Here is a 17,095-nt window from a genome sequence, read left to right on the forward strand (position 1 = left end):
ATTAAAATAGAAAAACAAAAGTACTCAGCATTCTTAAAACCAAGATCATGACATCTGGTCCCATCACTTCATGGCAAATAAATGGGGAAAAAGTGGAATGGTGATAGATTTTATTTTCTTGAGCTCCAAACACTGTGGACAATGACTGCAGCCATGAAATTAAAGGACACTTGCTCCTTAGTAGGAAAGATATGACAAACCTAGACAGTGTATTAAAAAGCAGGGACACCACTTTGCTGACATAGGTCTGTATAGTCAAAGTTATGGTTTTTTCCAATAGTCACGTATGGGTGTGAGAGTTGGATCATAATGAAGGTTGAGCACTGAAGAACTGGTGCTTTCAAACTGTGGTGCTAGAGAAGACTCTTGAGAGTCCCTTGGACAGCAAGGAGATCAAGCCAGTCAATCCTAAAAGAAATCAACCCTGAATATTCATTGGAAGGACTGATGCTAAAACTGAAGCTCCAATATTTTGGCCACCTGATGCGAAGAGCTGACTCATTGTAAAAACACCCTGATGTTGGGAAAGATTGAGGGCAAGAGGAGAAGAGGATGACAGAGCATGAGGTGGTTGATAGCATCACCAACCCAATGTACATGAGTTTGAGTAAGCTCCGGGGGTTGGTGATGGACAGGGAAGCCTGGTGTGCTGCAGTCCATGTGATCTCTAAGAGTCAGACACAATTTAGTGACTGAACAACAAAATTTAGCAAAATAACATGACTTAACTGCATACATATTAACCAGTCACCTCTCAAAAGCACATTTTAGATACTGAAAACAAAAGGAAAGAAAATGCTTCTTTAAATATAGTTTATGGAATCTTGACTACATATACCTTGTTAATATATGTGTTGTAGAATTGCATTTTTTTGTATTGTATATGAATTATTTTTTTGTGACAGTTACATCTTTAAAAGCAGAATCACACATAAAAGAAACTTACAGTGTAATTATTTCCTTGAAAACTCCTACAATGTTAGATTCAGAGGCAGCTTCAGACTGATTGGTGGAAACTACTCGCTGAGCTGTTTTAATAGGTAATAAATCCAGAGAAGCAGCTTGTACATATTCTTAATACTTTGTTCACTTGCACTTGAGTTTAAAGTAAGCCCCAAGGAAAACAACAAAATGTATATAGAACTTTTTAGTTTTCTTATTTCATGATATAATTATATCAAGATAATGAATTTAACTTGCTTTAACATAGGTAAACTAACCATTTTTGTTCATTTTAATGTTTATCTTGAAATAGCATCCCTCTCCTACATTTTATTTTCTTACTCAAATTAGATATTAACCTAAGGTCAAAGCAGGAAAGAGAAACCACTGAGATGAATGCCTTCATTAAAATGTCAATAAATTGGTTACGCTCTAATATATACATAAATTAAATTAAATTAAATATAAATGAATGTGAGTCAGCCTTCAGGTGGACTGGCCAGCCCAGCTGAAAATATAAGAATTTAAAGAAAGAAAAAAATTCAAAAGTTGCCAAGGTAACCAGTTAATCTGTTTATAATAGAAAACAGTGATAGGACAACCACATGAGATCACATTTACAAAGGTCATATCAAATCTGTCTAGACATTAGCAAAGCCAGAATCAACTCTTATTTCTGTGAAACCTCGGGTAATGGGACATATTTAAGGTTCTGTTATTTTAGGACCAAAGATAGGATCACCTTGTATTTGTTGGCATTGTAATTGCTATTTTTTTAAAATTAGTCCCTTGCTTTTCATTTTATTTCAGGATGAAACACATTTTTCTTCTATTTTTTTAAATATTTGTATATATATGTATCATTGGTAGATGCTACATTTATTGATATTAAAAGCAGGTCAAATTATCAGGTTTTTCTTTTTCTACAGTAGATTCTATAGTGCTTTGGAGTTAGAAAGTATGTGAAAGCAAGGCATTTAGTATGGTTTAAAATTTAATTTTTAAAACTCTTAGCACCCAGTATGTCATATATGCAATAATTTGTAATTATTTATGAAATCTGTCATTACTTAAATAAAAGCAACTTGCCTGGTTTGTAAGTATTATTCATCCCTATTCTGTGTAACGGGTGGGTATTCATGGTATTTGTGCTCATGCCAAATCATCTTATTTTAATGTATATATATATATATATATATATATAGTTATTTCTAATTTGATTATTTATTCCAAGATCATATTAAAAAATAGTGATTTGAAGCAATGACTTTCAGTTACTCTAACCTTTCACTTCTCATTGTTTACATCTGGGATTGTAAATCATCTATAATCCCTTAGTTTAGTCTGTATTTTACTACAAGAAGTTGTTTTAGGAAGAAGTCTCTTATTTTGAATTCACCCTGCTGAGCATGGTTTGTTTATAGTTATATTAATATGTCAATTCTAAATCAGGGTCAACCTCAGCACAAAATAGAAAAGGCTGCTTACAGCTAAGGGAGTTGCAATAATTACTGTTGGTGGTCTTAGGAGAAAACAATGTGATTTTATTTGAGGGAGCATTTTATAACACTGATATTTTTGTCTCAGTAACTAAAATGTAAATAAAATAAATACAGTAATAGTATTACTATTATTACTAGCAGTAAATAAAATGTCTTTGAGCAAATTTTGTGATTAGAAGTTTCAAATTAATGACAGCCTATACATGGGATACCCCAGGGAATTTTCTCTTGTCATACAGGAAAGACAAGAGATGACTTTTCAAAAAAGAAATACATTTTATTCTTTTGCTAAAAGGACATCAGAGACTATTCTGACCTGAAATGAGGCTTCTTATACCAAAGAATCTCAGTTCAGCTTAATAGACCAGACTACAGACAAACAGTTATTACTCTCATCTCCAGCTTGCCATTTTAGTTCTCCTAAAAAATAATGTCTCAGTCTGTCTCCTTGGCAGTTGGACTAAATGACTTCTAGGTATGAGTGCAACAAGGCTAGCACAACTAGTGCTTGACCATTTAGCTTTTTCCTCGACCTCACTCACATAAAACAGAGAACATTAGACAGACTGGATTTTCTAATCCTGTTTTCATTTCTCCCCTCCACATAGTGTGTAGGCACTGTGAGAAAGGAAGAATGAAAAAAAGAAGAATGACTAAAAGATATTGACCTCTTCAAATTAAAAAATATATATATTTGTATCAGTGTCTGAAAATACAGACAGAAGGAGTTCATAGGAACTTGTAAACAATTAACAACTGACCAGAGCCCTGATATTACTGTCTCCTAAAGCAAAGTGAGTACTTGCATCCACCCAGACATAGTATTATATCAGAATTATATATGATGTATTTAAGTCACTGTGAACTTGTCTTGATACTGAGAAATACAAACCCACTAGACAATTAAGATTATTTTATTCAGGCTATTGCAATAAGGAGAATGCTTATTAGTGAGGGACATCTCAAAGAAGAGGAAGATTTTATAGGGGCAGGTAAACAATGGATTCATCCATGAGTCTTATAGGTGTCACAAGGAATGGAAGGGATTGTATTTTCTTGGAACATGCAAGACGAAGTGGCCCTCTGAGATTGGCTGTTTCACAGAACACAAAAGATAGAGGTGTTTAGGAAGCTGAAAGGGTGAGAGGATTTCATAACTATCACTGTTTTCTGGGATCACAAAGCTCATGTAAAGTTCAACATTATCAGGACCAGGTATTCTTCAGATTATTTAAATATGAAGAATTTTATAGTGGGGATGTTCACCTATTTGAAAAAAAATTAAGAAAAAAAAAGCTTTATGGAAGAATAAATTGTATATGATGAACTGCACCTATTTAGAGTGTGTGATTTGATTAAATGATGTAAAACCATCACCGGGTTCAGGATAATGAGCATATTCATTACTTCTGAAATTTTTTTCATGCCACCCATTTTCAATTTCTCTCCTACCCATATTTACTAGACACTGATTAAATGCCAGATATTTTTCATATACTCATTTACTGAGCCTGGAAGGAATGATATCACTTATAAATCTTTCCTTATTCTTCACGCTCAAATTTCACAACAGCAGAATGCAGTGGTTAATACCTCCACCAAGGAGTCAGAGCTACATTTAAATACCAGCTCTGCCTCTTTTAAGGTAGTGACATTAGGCAAGTCCCTTAACTTGAGTCTTTATTAAACGAGAATATATTAGAAGTGGAGTCATAAGGTTCATAAGAGGATTAAGCTATACAATACCTTTAGAGAGTGAAACTCAGTGTATGATATAAAAAAGTAGTAGGTAGTGATTTGTATAATATTACACTTTTTCTGTCCTGGTTAATATGCTACCCAAAGCCATAGCTCTGAGTGAGTAGAGTAACAGTGCATGGAAAATTTTCCTTAATTCAGATTAATGGTAATGTTTAAACTGAATTAATTTAAAAAGAGCAATGTATGGATTATTAAAAGTATACATTTATAACTTTTGAATTCAGGCATTACTGGGAGCTCTGCTAACAATATATTTAATAGAGTCTTTAGTCTAGAAGAATATAAAAATAGTTGTTAATTAGCATATAAAAGCATATTAGGATTAAATGATAATACTTATTCCTTCAGTTCAGTTCAGTCGCTCAGTCATGTCCAACTCTTTGCAACCCCATGGACTGCAGCACACCAGGCCTCCCTGTCCATCACCAACTCCCAGAGTTTACTAAAACTCATGTCCGTTGAGTCAGTGATGCCATCCAACCATCTCATCCTTCTTACTAGAACCCTGAATAGAGCAGCCCTCTAGAAAGAGATAGCCCTTTACTTAAGTAAATTAAAAATAGGAGGGGGCTAGATCAAGATGATGGAGTTGAAAAATTCTGTCTCTCCTCTTCCTGTGGGCAGAACACAACTACTTGTCAGGCAACTATTCATGAAAACAACCTGAAGACTAACACAAAAATTATCCACAACTAAGATATAAAGAAGGAGCCACAGTGAGGTGGTAGGAGGGATATAGATATATTCTAATCATGACTCATACTCCCAGGTCAGCCACTCACTAACAGGGATCACACAATCACAGATGTTGTGGGACTCCAACCACAGATGTTCTCTCCAAAGAGTAAAGCATCCAAGCTCCACACCAAGCTCCCTAGCCTGGGTGTTCTTCACCAGGAAGAGGAACCCCCAGAATGTCTGGTTTTGAAAACCAGCGGCCCTTATCTTTAGAGAGAGTCAGAGAGCTATAGGAAACTGACTCTGCATTTGAAGAGTGTGCACAAAATCTTACATACTCCAAGTCCTAGCACAGAGGCAGTAGTTTGAAAGCCTCCTGGGTCACTTGCTAATCATAGAGATAGATTTCTGGTAAGGTTTTCTGGAGGGGCAAGAATCAGCTAGAACTCTCCCTGAGGGCAGAGACCCTGGTGGCAGCCATTTTGGGGATTGCATTCTACCACTATAACCTTGGCATTGGAAAATACCATCTTTTAACAGGACAGAGAATACGTCCTCTGTTCTATTAACACCAGAGGCTTATCCTGCTCACTTGCAAGCCTGTAGCAGAAGCACTCTGCTGGGTCACAAAGCCAGCTACTTGGGGAGGCTGCCCTACTCACCAGCTGGCTCCCAGCACTTGCGTACTGCCAGGCATCACAACCAGTTGCACCAAGAGCCTGCCCTGCCCACCAGCACACCTGTGGCAATCTCACAAGGCCGGACTTGGTTGGGGAACAGCCCTGTTGATCAGTATGCCCACAATAGTTGGCCTCATCACAATAATCATGAGATTAACAGTCACAAAACCTAGAGGAAATAATCTGCAGAAAAATACCAAGGAATAAATATAATTAAATGCTTTAAAGGATTAAAAATGAACATGACAAATATAAATAAACAATACGACAATATAAAATGATGAAAAAAAACTGGTTTAGACGAGAAAGAAATGAGGAAAAGGGAAATAAAATTCTTTAGTGATTCTAAAATAAAAATGTCATTAAAATTAAAAAATGTCTGTTTACATGTACACAAGAACATTCTGAAAATTGGAGCCAAGGCAAGGAAATTAAAATTTTCTCAGTTGAACAACTGAAAGGATCTTTATCAGGAAGCCTAACCTGTAAGAAATCTTAAAAGAAAAGCAGCTCTTCAAAAGGAAGTAAAATAATATAGGTCATAAAAGAAGATCTCTATAAAGAAAGGTAGAACATCAGAAAAGGAATAAATGAAAGTAAAGTATCATTTTTATATTCTTCAATTGATATAAAAGATAATGATTCAAAGTATTAATAATAGCAGTAACATATATTGGATGATTGTAGTCTGTGGATAAGTGAAATAAATGATATCAATGACATAAGGGAAAGGAGAGAGGAATAGGAAATATTCCATTATAAGTTATACACACTATAAGTAAAGAAATATAGTGTTATTTAATGTGAATTCAGATAAGTTACAAATATATATTGCCAACTCTAAGACAAACACTAAAAAAAAATTAAAAAGAAGTATAATTGATGTGACCATACAGAAGATAAATGAGAATCATATAAAAGGTTCAACTGAAAGCTGAGATGGAGTAAAAAGAGAAAGGAAGACATAACTGTTCTTAATATGTGCACAACTAACAATCAAACATCAAGTGCATAAGGCAGAAATTGTTAGAACTGATAGAAATAAAATAGATAAATCCACTGTTATATTTGGATATTTCAATAAATTCTTTCATAACTGATACACCAAGCAGTCTGAAAATCAGTAAGATTAGTGTTGACCTGAATAGCACTATCAATCAATTTAATCTGACAGTTATATAATGATTCATCTAACAACAAAAATATAAATATTCCTCTTAAATTAACATGGAACATTGGCCAAAACAGAACACATTCTTGGCCTTAAAATATACATTAACAGATTTAAAAATAGGAATCACTTAGAATATGTCTTAGACTATATTGCAAATAAACTAAAAATCGACAACAAAAAGACAGCTGAAAAAAGCTCAAATGTTGGGCATTTAAACAGAATACTTCTAAATAACCCATGTAGAAATAGAGAAGTCTTAAGAGATTAAAAAATTTTTTTGAATTTAATGAAAGTAAAATATAATTTATTAAAACTTTTGGGATGCAGTAAATTCATATTCAGAGGGAAATTTATAGTTTTAGATGCATTTACTAGAGAAGGTGAAAACAAAATCAACAGTCTAAGATTGCCAATCTATTTCCCGTAGGAAACTAATGAGAGAAGAGCAAATTAAGTATAGTTTGTTGTTACTGTTTAGTACCTAAGTTGTGCCCCACTCTTTTGTGACCCCATGGACTGTGGTTGTCAGGCTCCTCTGTCCATGGTATTTTCCAGGCGAGAATACTGGAGTGCGTGGCCATTTCTTTCTCTAGGGGATTTTCCTGACCCAAAGATTGAACCAGTGTCTCCTGCATTGCAGGCAGATTCTTTATCGCTGAGTCACTTATCACTTTTATCCCTTTCTTACAAGTATTTTTCCCTTTAATGTTACTTCCAGAGTTTTAAATAAAAATATATTTTATGCTTGGGTATACTATTCTGTCAATATTGTTCTAGCAAAGGATTATGTTAATCAATTATTTTATAGTTAGCAAAGTGATCCAAATACATGAAGGAAACACAGGAAATTGCCCACTTAGTTCTACCAAAGTAGAACCTAGTAAAATAACATGTCAGTAAAATCTCTCCTGCTAGTTCTTGTATGATGCAAACAAAGAGACATTGCAACAACTTCAAAAATTTGGGCAGAAATTTAGGGAAGAAGATACTATTTTTGTTCCTAAAAAGAAATCTTACTAGTGAGTATGTTTCTACTGGATTTAATAATCTCAGAGTTATAATGATTGCTAAATCAGCGTAATGCTATACAAGAGGAAAGCAGATATGATTGGCTAGTGAAATCTGAACTTCTTCCAAGTGATTACATTTTCCAAGGAAAAAAGTTAGCATAACAAAAATTAATATAAGACCAGAAATCACGTAACTGAAAACAGAAAAAGAGAGAAAATCAACCAAACCAAAAGCTCCATTTTTGAAAAGATAAATAAAATTAATTAGTCTCTAATCAGACTAGACAAAAATTTTAAAAGAGAGGAGACACAGTTTACATTGTTTTTTCAATTATCACAGTGTTCATTGATAGACACAAGTATATAAAATCAAGGCATGAATATGACTTGAAAAATTAAGTAGACAATTTTAATACTATATTAAAAGGAATAAAATTCTCACCATTTGTATAACTCCCACAGAAACCACTTCAAGATCTTTCAAAACTGATCATTTTTTTGTGCAAATAAACTATGCTTCTTTTGAAAAGTCTTGTGTACTTTCCCTGGCTCAAGGATATTAAAATCCAGCACATAAAACCCATTACCAGAGGTCAAACTGTAGGTTATACTATGTGAAATTTGAAAAGTTTATATCATTATTTATTACATGGGCATTAAAAAGATAATAAAGGTATAATATAAACAACTCTATGCACACATATTATATAAATCAGATGCAAAGGAACAACTACTTGAAAGACAGACTAAAAAACCTTACACAAAAAGGAATCAATAATTTGAATAGGCCTTTGTCTATTAAAGAAATTTAATCAGTAATTAGTGATCTTATAAAAGAGAAAAATCCCAGGTTCAGATTTCAAAAATTCAGAGGAATTTTACCAAACATTTAAGGAAATATTATTACCAATTCTACAGAATCTCTCAGTAAAATAGGAGCAGAAGAACTATTTCTCAATTCATTCTGTGAGGCCAGCATTTCCTTAATAGCAAAACAAAACAAAACAAAAACTGTTAAAGTAAAACTGCAAACCTGTATCTCTCATGACCAATCACAGATACACTAATTCTCAAAAAAGTAGTATTTTGGATTCAGCAATGTACAAAAAGGAACATACGTCATAACCAAGACATACTTATTCTAGGTATGCAAGGCTTGCAAAGCATTAAAAAATAAATCATCATAATCCACCACATAGAACACATTGAAGATGAAGAACATTTTAAAATTCAGATTAATGCAATTTTCAGAAATTCAGAATGCAATTCAGAAAATTCAGAAATGCAAATTCAGAAAAATACAATTATCAGAGCTGATTTTCATGGTTTGGACATATTAAAATGCTTCATTTTATTTAGATTTGATATATTTTCCAATAATAAAATACAATTTTTCCAATTACCATCTTTGGGTAACAGGGGAACCCCAAATGTCAAGTATCTACTCATCTGCCAAAAAAAAAGAAAAACAAACCAGAGATATTACTTTGCTGACAAAAGTCCGTCTAGTCAAAACTATGATTTTTCCATTCGTTATGTATGGATGTGAGAGTTGAGCTATAAAGAAAGCTGAATGCCAAAGAATTGATGCTTTTGAACTGTGGTGTTGGAGAAGACTCTTGAGAGTCCCTTGGACTGCAAGGAGATCCAACCAGTACATCCTAAAGGAAATCAGTTCTGAATATCCATTGGAAGGACTGATGCTGAAGTTTCAGCTTCAATACTTTGGCCACCTGATGTGAAGAACTGACTCATTTGAAAAGACCCTGATGCTGGGAAAGACTGAAAACAAGAGGAGAGAGGACGACAGAGGATGAGATGGGTGGATGTCAGCACCAACTCGATGAACATGAGTCTGAGCAAGCTCGGGCAGTTGGTGATGGACAGGGATGCTGGCCTACTACAATCTATGGGGTCGCAGAGTTGGACACAACCGAGCAACTGAACTGAACTGAATAAACTCCAGGGTAGGGGGAGATGTGAGGCCTTTTAGATATCAGTGTGGTTATTAGACAGAAATATTTATTATTCAGTTTTTGAGATGTACTTTGTATTAAGAACAAAACTAAATCAGTTTGCTGTATGCCTGAAATTAACACAACACTGTAAATCAACTATATTTCAATAAAAATTTTAAAAAAGAACAGAGCTCACTTTATTAAACTAACACTGTTTTGTCTCCCCTGTCAGCAGCAGGGGAGAATAAGTTTAATTTTTTGGACAAGTAATTTCATGCCATTGTCATTAGTATCAAGGAAATAAACATTGTTCTTAATTCTGCCTTGGTTTCTAAATAAAAAGAAGTCAGATTGTACCTTTGGAGAATAGAAATGTGTGCCTTATTTAGCACTGAGCAGATGACAAGAGAAATAACTGAATCCTTTCCCTTGAAATCTTCCAGCATGTGTTATTTGCCATTCAAAATGTGCACAGAAATGAGATTCTCTTGTAAAAGAGAAACATAAAGGGAAAAACTAAAGTTTACATTTCCTTTTTCCTTTTACTATATTATGGCATTTGGAAGTCATTATAACACTTGTCATTGTATTTGGATAGGGTGTGCCAACTTTTTACGAAGAGATTCTATACAGAGAGGCAGGAACTTTTCTTTGGCTGGCATTTCTGTGAGAATTTCAGCAAAAGGAAAAAAGAGAAGAAAAACAAACAAAAAAGGGAAATGAAACCAGTCTTAAACATGGTATCTTTCTTGGCTCACTTGGAGTTGTCTTCTTGACTCCACAATTTCTATGTATAATAAGTTGATTGTATGACACCATCTCTTTATGTTTCAGTTTTTTATTTCTAGTAAATAGTTACAGTTCCATTCATGAAAATCTTATTATGCTTTGGAAGAAAATAGCAAAATTCAGAGTTTCATCCAAGCCGAGTTGAAAGAGGCTCTAAGATCTAGTGTTTGGGACATTGAAATATAGCTTCCTATCCTTTTACAGGAACTTAAAAGTAAAGCATATGTGATTTGTAAACTTAGGAGCATTAAGGAGGAATTTTCAGACACTCTTGTTCCTCTTCCTAGTTGTACAATCTCTCTTCTGGAAAGAAGCACATGGAATTTCATGTGCCTTAAGATAAAAAATTGTTAAAGAAAAATTTCCCTAACAATTAAAGTCTTTTAACAATTAAATGAACTAGAAGCTTCTAGGTGACTAGAAATATTAAAACAGGAAATATGTAGGGGATTCTAGACCTTGGAGGAGAGTGGCTTTCAAAATCTATACACTTTGTAGGAGTTTATGATTTCTTCTGTCTATTTTTCTCCAACTCCTTTCCAAGTTACACTCTACTGTGGGCTGTTATTAATGACATAATAGAGTTTTTAATGTAAGTCATGTAAATTGAATTTTATGTGAAATTTGAAAACACTGCATACACAAACACTTTAGCTTGCCCTTTTAGCACTTGTGAAAATACAAACTACAAATGCAATAAATGTGACCATGTCTTGATATATGAAAAGGAAGTGTGCAATTGAATTATTCATGATACTACCATGTAGAACATGATAAACAACTTTTATTAAGGGAAGGGAGTCAGTAACAATAGCAGGAAACAGAGCACCGCCCTTTTTAAAATTGTAGGTTGGAGCCATCAGGCTATGTTTCTTAATATTCAGAGGACATTCCTTGTGAACCACCTCCAGTATGGCAGCTGTGATTCAGCATCATGTCCTCTACTAACACAGAAGACTTATTGCATCCTCCCTACCTGATGTTTCTATGGCCTGTTTTCTTTGCGTTTCAGATGAATGTGAAATGACATTCTAGAGAAAATGAATCCAGCATTACTGGATATTGACTGTACTTATGACTTTTACAGAACTTATTTGTATTTCAGAGTCAAGCAAAACAAAATGTGAATCAATGGTTTTTGAAACAGGTTGTGGCTGTCTGCTTAGAATTACAAAAAACTGTGACACTGAAGGGAATCTCTGTGCCTGGAAATGTGGATCAATGGGTTCATTAAAAATCATTTGGCAGAAATAGTTTCCATTAATTTCCACTCTCTGTTCTTCACATTTGGGAGGACCTTAAAAGAATCAAGATATATAACACTATGTTAGTTACTGGTGAAGGCAGAATCTTCTGAAAAGAAATAATGTTTGTTCTGATGATGGCCATGTTGTATATTTCAGGCTAAAGTTGATCAGGATATGAATAAATGTACTAGGGAAAGTATGACAATGATCATACTATAGACACAGGTGTAGGGGATACCGCTAAAGACCTCTAAATGTAAAGTAAATTAAATAACATTTACCTGATTGGTTACATTGGACTAACCATTTAATCTCTTAATTTATAAAGTGCAGATGGTAATTTCACCTATCTCCTATGCTATTGAGATTAAATGAGAAAATATGTGTAAATTATGTAACAAATTGCCTGTAAGATAATAAGAGCTTGATAAATATTAGTCTTTATTGTTGTTATTATTGTCAGTACAAGTTGTACAGGACAGGAAGTATGCAAAGCAATGCAGTGGTAGAAATAGTAATGGATTACAAATCACCAAGTCTGGATTCTAAGCCATTTTTGCTGAATAAAAACCTGAATGAAAGTAAAAGTGAAAGTCACTCAGTCCAACTCTTTGCAACCCCATGGACTGTAGCCTGCCAGGTTCCTCTGTCCATGGAATTCTCCAGGCCAGAATATGGAGTGAATAGCCATTTCCTTCTCCAGGGGATCTTCCCAACCCTGGGACTGAACCCAGATCTCCCTCATTGCAGCACTTTTTTGAGCTCAAGGTAAAGTTTTTGTTTCTTGTTTTGTTTCTTTCTTGTGTCATTTTGTTTTGTTTTCCTGCATTCCCATTTTATTTTCTCTTGCATTGTTTTGTTTTGCCTATGTTATAGAGAAGTAGGCTAATGAATCTCTCTCATTGTTTCTCTTTCTCCTAACTGCTCTTTAAAAAGTTAGTAAAAGTCTATATGAATTATATATGATTCTATAAAGGCCATTATGTTGATTGCAAAATCCACTTGTGTGTGTCTTACTAACTTTAAATATTGAAAACTTACACTTTAGAATATTCTGAAGTGAATAGGATACATGAGCATAATCAAAATATTTACAGTAACAATTCTCAAATTATAACATTTTTTCCCCTACCAGAGACATGTGGCCATGTCTGGAGACATTTTTGATTAAGATTGAGAATGAATGAAGGTACTATGCCACTGAAGATGGGAAAAAGTGGTAACAGTCACAGATTTTGTTTTCTTGAGCTCCAAAATCACTGCAGATGGTGACTGCAGCCATGAAATTAAAAGACACTTTCTCCTTGGAAGGAAAGCTATGACAAACCTAGACAGCATATTAAAAAGCAGAGACATTACTTTGACGACAAAGGTCTGTCTAGTCAAAGCCATGGTTCTTCCAATTGTCATGTATGGATGTGAGAGTTGGACCATGAAGCATACTGAGCTCCGAAGAATTGATGCTTTTGAACTGTGGTGCTGAAGACTGTCAAGAGTCCCTTGGACTGCAAGGAGATCCAACCCGCCCATCCTACAGGAGATCAGTCCTGAACACTGATTGGAAGGACTGATGTTGAAGCTGAAGCTCCAATACTTTGGCCACCTGATGCAGAGAGTCGGCTCATTAGAAAAGACCCTGATGCCGGGAAAAATTGAGAGCAGGAGAAGAAGGGTCGACAGAGGATGAGATGGTGGATGACATTATCGGCACAATGGACATGAGTTTGAGCAAACTCTGGGAGATAGAGAATGACAGGGAAGCCTGGTATGCTGCAGTCAATGGGGTCACGAAGACTCAACATGACTTAGCAACTGAACAAGAACAACAACAGGCCACAGATGCTACTCATCATCCTACAGTGGACAGTTAGGGCAGCTCCATTCAACAATACATTATCTAATCCTGAAGATCAATAGTTACAGTATTATGAAAGCCTGATTTAAAACAGTCATTTAACAAAGGCAATTTCATAGACTTTTATCAAGGGCCAACTGTATTCCAGACACTGAATATATAGTCGGATAAAATAGACTTTGTTTTGAAGGAGATAATAAGTTATCCAAGGAGATAATAAGTTATCTTCTATCATTTCTTTGTAATCATATCCTTGCCTTTAAAAGTAAGCAAATATTAGTCATAACTCTTACAAGAACATATATGAAAGGATGAAGGTCATAGACCTTTGGCTTTTCTATTGGATTGACAAAATATCAACTGAGTGGGTTTAAATAGCAATTATCTTACATTCATATTTGTATATGTTCCAAATAGTTAGGAAGAAAATAAAAATAAATAAAATAACATGTAAGAAATATAGTGCCAATTGATATCATAAATTCATCAATTAATGTCACCGTTGCAAATACACTTGGCAATGACTATTTAAGGAATAAACTCAGAGATAATTTACTGGGCAGATACCAGAGCACTTTAAAATTTTAGTTAATACAAAGAATATTTTTATTCTAAGTAGAAATAACTTTTCACAGAAATGTTTTTTGTGAAACTGTCAGTGTAAGTGTCATGGAAAAGAAAAGGGCACAGGAGGTAAGTTGAAATTAAACTTGTAATAACTGTCTGTCTCACAGGTTGTCAAGGGGATAATTGTGATTCACATTCACAAAGTGGAAGGTGGCAAAGGATGGAGAGAGTGAAACTCCTTGCAAAATACTAAATAGGATGGCAGAAATACTCATGTCAGATGCTACATTACCAACCTGATGTTCTACTAGGAAGGAAACTGTGAGAGCAGGGGTTGCAAGGAATAGTGTATAGACAATTTAAAAGAAAAAGAGTGGGATGCCTCAATCTCTTTAATGTACTCTTTAAAAAGTATTTTATTGTCATAAAATAAGTTAATATTAGGTTTATTCTCTTAGCAGATTTTAAGTGTACAATACAGTCTTATTGACTCTAGGTACACTGTTGTTCAGCAGTTCTCAAGAGCTAGTTCATCCTTCCTAACTAAAACTTTATGCTCCTTGATTAGTAACTGTTGGTTACCTTTTCCACCAGGCCCTGGAAACTTAATCTCTCTAGATTAAATTGACCATAGTAGTGGTGTTTATGTGGAGAAACATCCGAGGAAAAAACTGAAAGCTTACAAACAACTCAAATTTCTGTGTATGAAATTTTATTAGAAAAAAAAATTTGGCCATTTGGAGCACAGTGACCATATTTATAGCCCCACATTATATAAATAGAAAATTGGGAAAGTATATTTAAAGCATTGGTTTTCAGACATTGAACAATGGGAAGTGCAGGACACATGATCCTTTAGTGAAGTGAAACAAAACTAGGTGGCATTTATGATCACTTTAAGTTAAGGCCTGAGGGCAATTTCTAGGCCACAGAATAGAACACATGCAGAGCATTGTAGCAGAATTGAATTGAAGAGAAAGAGATGTAAGTTGAAGAGGGAAGCCACAACGACTGACATTTGTGAGGCAGAGTACAAGAGAGGAAGGGGCTGCAAAGAGAGAGTGCTGTGGAGATCTGCAGGGGTCCCATGGAGTCATATGACTGCCACCCGGAGATAGAAGCAGCAGACAGCAATAGGCTAAGCAATTCCCAGAGTTCATTCAGTTCAGTTCATGCATTCCCATGAGCCAGAGTAGAAATTCCTCAGTGTACACTTGAGCTCAAGTGTAGTCCTCAGAAAAATGCCACCTTAGCATCATGGCTGTATTAGCTACTGAAAGGCTATGCCAAATCTGTCCTAATAAAGCAAACCACAGAATGATACAACCAATTTTAATTCAACACATAACAGAACAAAGTCAAACACTATTTAAAGAAATATATCAAAATCCAGAATATAGCCACTTAAATTTTACAAATGTCAGGCATCTAATAAAAATTGCCCAGCATTCAAATAAACAGGAATGTTTAACTCATGACAAAGAAAATAACTGATCAATAGAAACAGACGCAAAAGTGATAGGGGTTGTGAAATTAACAGAAAAAGTTATTAAAAACAGTGTTTTTTTTTTTGTTTTTTGTTTTTTTTAAATATGCTCCCTATGTTTTAGAGATAGAGGAAAAGTTTGTGTTGATGAAGAGAAAAAAGTAAAGACAACAACAACAAAAAAATGGAATAGAATGTCTAAACTTATCTGAAATTTTAAAAAAGTGAAACCCTGATAAAATAAACATGAGATTAGACATTGCAGAAAAAAAGGATCAATGAGCCAGAAGGCATGGTAATAGAAACTATCCCAAAAAAAATTCAGAGAGAAAAGACAAAAAAATAAATTAAAACGGTGAACTGTCGGATAATACTAAGGAGGATAGCATTCAGTAAAGATTTTGTGTAACTAGAGTCGAAGAAAAAGAGGAAAAGGAAAAATATTTGAAGAAATAATAACTGAAAAAATCTTCAAATTTGATGAGATGTGTAAATCCACAGATTTAAGAGGCTCAAATGACCATGAACAAATAAGTACAAAGAAAATCATCTCAAGCCATATAATCAAATTGATGAATACTGGTGATAAAGAGAAAATACTAAAAGTGCTTGAAGAAGAAATGCTTCATACACAACAAAAATAACTGTAAATTTTGCATCAAAAACTTTGCAGGTCAGAAGACATTGTGCCAAGGTAGAGAACATAAAAGTTTATATACTGCATGATTCTTTAAAAAAAAAAAAAAACCCAAAAAACCGGTTTTGGAGTCCCAAACTAAGTGATTGCCAGAAGTTAGGGAGAGAGGGGAGAAAATGACTGCATGAGGGAAATTTTTGGTGTAATTAAAATCAAGGCAGTGATGGTAGGCACATGATTTAATTCATTTGTCAAAACTTATGGAATTATATAATTAAATTTATTGACCTTATTGTATGTAACTAACAGATTCAATCCCTGGGTTGGGAAGATCTCCTGGAGAAGGCAATAGCAACCCACACCAGTACTCTTGCCTGGAAATTTCCATGGACAGAGGAGCCTGATAGGCTACAGTCCTTGGGGCAGCAAAGAGTCGGACATGACTGAGTGACTTCACTTTTATTTCAAGACTCAGTAAACCTGCTTAACAACAACTGAAAAATGGCCCAGGACTTCCTTGGTGGTCCAGTGGTTAAAGGCTTCCATGCTTCCACTGAAGGGTGCATGGACTCAGTCCCTGGTCAGAGGACTAAGATCCTGTGTGTCTAGTGGTGTGACCAAAAAAGGTAGCCTATAGTAAGCTCTTTGGGAAAGCACAAAGCTCAATGTGGGACACAAATCTTTATTTGATAATTGATCTTCTCTATTAAATCAGATAGTTATTTGATTTTATTATATCAAAGGATAGCTGAACTTGTTGTCTTCTCATTTGTCCCTTGATTTATTTGCTGATTTTTGGTTAATGATCA

The sequence above is a fragment of the Dama dama genome, chromosome 15 (assembly GCF_033118175.1).
Source record: "Dama dama isolate Ldn47 chromosome 15, ASM3311817v1, whole genome shotgun sequence".
Taxonomy (NCBI): domain Eukaryota; kingdom Metazoa; phylum Chordata; class Mammalia; order Artiodactyla; family Cervidae; genus Dama; species Dama dama.